Below are 4,827 nucleotides of genomic sequence, written 5' to 3'. Positions count from 1 at the left end.
TTGAAAGAAAATCTGCTAAGTGTTGGGCAGATGGATGAACATGGGTACTGTCTGGTGTTTGGAGAAGGGATGTACAGAGTATTTGATAGCCCATCCATGGATTATCTCATCATAAAGGTGCAAATGAAGAGTAACATATGCTATCCTGTCTCTTTTCTAGCTGAAAAACAGTTACTAATGAAGACTAGTTTTCTTCAATCCACATGGATTTGGCACAAGAGACTTGGTCATCTGAATTTTGGAGGATTGAAGCAGCTAAGGGATAAAGAAATGGTACATGGTTTACCAAAATTGGAAGAACAAAGTGGTGTGTGTGAAGGGTGCCAATTTGGAAAACAGCACAGAAATGTTTTTCCAAAAGATCAAGCTCAAAGAGCAAGCAAAGTGCTAGAGCTAGTACATGTGGATCTCTGTGGTCCCATGAGAAATGAGTCTGTTGCAAGGAACAGATATTTCATGCTGATTATAGATGATTTCACAAGAATGATTTGGGTATACTTCTTGAGAAACAAGTCAGAAGCCTTCTATTGTTTCAAGAAGTTCAAGTCCATGACTGAATTACAAACTGGACACAAGGTGCAGTGCATAAGAAGTGACAGGGGTGGAGAGTTTCTGTCTACTGATTTTTTGGAGTTCTGTGAAGCTAATGGCATTCAAAGGCAGCTTACAATGGCCTATACTCCTCAGCAGAATGGAGTAGTTGAGAGGAAGAATAGAACTATCATTGAGATGGCAAAATCAATGTTACATGAGAAGGGAATGCCTTATTTCCTATGGGCAGAAGCTGTGCATACAGCTGTCTATTTGCTGAACAGATGTCCTACCAAAGCTCTCAACAACATTACTCCATTCGAAGCATATAGTGGAAGGAAGCCTAGAATTGCACATCTGAAAGTGTTTGGTTCTCTGTGTTATGTTCATGTGCCAACTGAATTGAGACACAAGCTGGATCCTAAGAGTACAAAGGGAGTGTTTGTGGGATATGCAACTTGTGAAAAAGGATATAGAGTTTTTGATCCTGTTTCTAACAAGCTTTTACTGTCAAGGGATGTGACATTTGATGAAGAAAATGCTTGGCATTGGACAGACAAAAATGGTTCAGTTATGACAACATACTCAATTGAAAACCAAGTAGACTTGGACTTGAAATCTGACAGTTCTAATGAGAATTCTACTGGTACACCTCAAACTTTGGATATGCAAGAGAGCACTTCATCAACTCCAGGTGATATAAGCAGTGAAGAAAGGAGAACTCAAGCTTATGATCACACCCCCCTAAAATGGAGAAGGCTAGATGATGTTCTAGCTCAGTGTAACTTGTGTATCATGGAACCAAAAAAATATGCTGATGCTGCTCAGGATGAATCTTGGCTTAAGGCTATGGAAGATGAACTACAGATGATTAAAAAGAATGAAACATGGGAATTGGTAGATAGACCAACTGAAAAACCAGTGATTGGAGTTAAGTGGGTGTACAAGACAAAGCTGAATTTGGATGGCTCTGTGCAAAAGAATAAAGCAAGATTAGTGGCTAAGGGGCATGCTCAGAAGCCTGGACTGGATTATAATGAGACTTATGTACCTGTAGCCAGATTGGACACCATTAGAACACTTATTGCTCTAGCTGCTCAAAAGGATTGGAAATTGTTCCAGCTTGATGTGAAGTCTGCTTTCCTTAATGGTGTGCTGCAAGAGGAAGTTTATGTCAATTAGTCTGAAGGTTTTGTAATTAAAGGTAAAGAAGACAAGGTTTATCGTCTGCATAAAGCTCTTTATGGTCTGAAGCAAGCCCCAAGGGCTTGGTATGGAGAGATAGACAGCTACTTCACTCAATGTGGTTTTGTGAAAAGCTTAAGTGAAGCAACCTTGTATACCAAAGTAAGGGGAGATAAGGAGATTCTAATTGTGTCTATCTATGTAGATGATATTGTGTACACAGGGAGCAGTCAAGCATTGTTTGCTGAATTCAAAGAAGACATGATGGCTAAGTATGAGATGACTGATTTGGGCTTACTTCATCACTTTCTTGGCATGAGAGTTATTCAGACTGAGTCTAGTATATTTCTACATCAAAAGAAATATGCTAGCACCTTGTTGAGCAAGTTTGGTTTGACTGAGTGCAAATCTGTGACAACACCCCTTGTTGCCACTAAGAAACTAGCTAAGGATGATGGGAGTGGAGCTACAAATGAAGAACAATACAGAAGCATTGTTGGTAGCTTGCTGTACTTAACTGCTACAAGACCAGACATTATGTATGCCTCAAGTTTGCTAGCTAGATTCATGCACTGTCCTACAAATAGACACTATGGAACAGCTAAAAGAGTTTTGAGATACATCAAAGGAACTCTGGACTATGGTCTTGAATATGTGAAAGGCAAAAGATCAATTCTAATTGGCTACTGTGACAGTGATTGGGGAGGATCTGTTGGTGATTGCAAGAGCACATCAGGGTATGCTTTTAGTTTTGGAAGTGGAGTATTTTCTTAGGCCTCAGTGAAACAGAACTGTGTTGCACTGTCTACTACTGAAGCTGAGTACATCAGTGCAGCTGAGGCTACTACTTAAGCTATTTGGCTTCGATTTGTACTAGAGGATTTTGGAGAGCTTCAAACTGAAGCTACTCCATTGCATTGTGATAATATCTCAGCAATTGCAATCACTAAAAACCCTGTATTCCACCAGAAGACAAAGCATATTGACAGGAGGTATCACTTCATCAAGGATGCATTGCAAGAAGGAGTAATCAATCTGGAATATTGTCCTACAAATGAACAATTGGCTGACATTTTTACCAAACCTCTGGCCAAAGACAGATTCAATTGTCTCAGAGGCATGCTTGGAGTGAAATCACCTCAAGACTTAAAGGGGAGTGTTGAATTATAAGTGCTTGAGTTGATTTCAGGATTAAGAGTTTTGTTTTCTGCTTATTTGTATTTCTTTATACTTAGTCCAGGTGTCATAGCTTGATTGGTTAGATAGTGAATGGCTGAGATTGCTTTGATAAAATGCATCCAGCTGGTACTGTGCATAACGGTTATTTCTTCTCACACTAAGAGTGTGTTGTAGTACTGAAAGTCTGAGCTAATGAGAATGTTCTCTCTGCTACACGTATAACAGAGCAGTTTTGGATTTCTTCAAGTTTTCTTAAATTCTCTTCTCTCTTCTCACAAAATCTCATACACAAATCCATTTTCTCTAACAACCTGGTGCTAACTCCGTCAAAAAGATAGTCATACATTGAGCACATGCCTCAAAATCTAGGGCCCTCGCATAATGTTTGGTAACCTCAGTGGGATAAAGAAATGTCAGTCTGCTTACTCCTCAAGTGGACCAAGGCCTCCTCTCTTTACACACATCACTAACACTCATATGATGCCAAACACACCACAAATTAGGAGGAAAAGGAAAAGGAGTGATGAGTCTCCCCAAAGTCTTTTTACTTTAGAAGCAAGTAAACTAATCAGTTAGATAATTTTTGCTATAATAATGTTACTAATGGTTTTTTGGCCATATTAATAATGCTAATGTGGATGCATTTCTTTTTAATGCATCAAAGAAAACCTAAATTCAAGAACAAGCCCTTGAAACCTAAGTTGCGAGGGAGAGTGGGATGATGAGGTCGGAAGGATAGGTTAGGGTTCGATCACTCTCCAACGTCACCAAACAAAAAAGAAAACAATTAAAGACAATAATCGGCCCTGGCCTTTGTCAATGCGCAACTCCTTCCTTAGAGTCCGTTTTCTTAAATGGACTAGATGGGCAGCAAAAGAAGCTTGTGAATCAGAGAAATTCTCCCAAGCCCAAGCTTGAGTTTATTTGCCAATATGGTAAAGTCATTTTGCTTTTCTCTCCTGTAAAATCTGTATATTCTTTGGCAAGTGCAGTGAAGTAAACTGGTAAAATTAAGGAAAGCATGTATGCATTGAATAACATGCACATATGGAAGCAGGACTCAACTATATTTTCCATCTCATTTATTGGTTTTGTTCATTATTGTTGTCAACCTTGGCACTTCAAACTAGGCAACCCGCCCATTCTGCCCACATTTTAAGTTCCAACCTTCCTCAGTCTCAGCTGAGAGAGAGAGAGAGAGAGAGAGAGAGAGAGAGAGTTCATCCATATTGTTGAAACTAGTATCCATAGCTGTAAGCCTGTGGCCTTATCTGATGCATAGTAATTGCAGCACATTAATGCACATTGTGCTGTGGATTTAAGCATCTTACAGATTTGGCAGTTGACTTCGCACACTTCACCTCATAAGGAACCAATTAAAGACATGATTGACAAAAAATTTATGTGGCTAATCTCAAAATTAAATCCAAAATTAGTGAGGAAAGGAAAGACTTCTTTTTGTTCACTGCATATATTAGAACAATCCTCAAGTGTAGAGAGACATGAACTAGAAAATGAAAGCAAACACAGCAATCATTGTGACTACTTTAGCTCTGCTACTGATCACTCAAACAATCACAGAAGCTCAGCACAATCCCACACACAAAGAAGTAGAAGAAGAAAAGAGATCAAGAAGCACTAGAAGCAGCAGCAGAAGCAGAAGCAGAAGTAGAAGTAGAAGAGGCAGCAGCCATGGAGGAAGAACAAGATCAAACTGTGATCCATTGTTTCAATACCTGTTTGGAACCTGCGGCCAATGGCCCTTTCCTATAAACCCTTCCCCAAGCAACCCTTTTGACCCAACACCTCGACCCTCTCCTCGACCGCCACGTATCCCGCCTTCTCTCCCACACTCCCCTTCCCTCCTTCACTTCCATCTCACCCCAGTAGTACTATCTCCACCCCCCATTAGTGCTCTCCCCACCCCCATAG

This window comes from Prunus persica, chromosome G3 (assembly GCF_000346465.2).
Source record: "Prunus persica cultivar Lovell chromosome G3, Prunus_persica_NCBIv2, whole genome shotgun sequence".
Lineage (NCBI taxonomy): Eukaryota > Viridiplantae > Streptophyta > Magnoliopsida > Rosales > Rosaceae > Prunus > Prunus persica.
Note: the sequence above shows the minus strand (reverse complement) of the source record.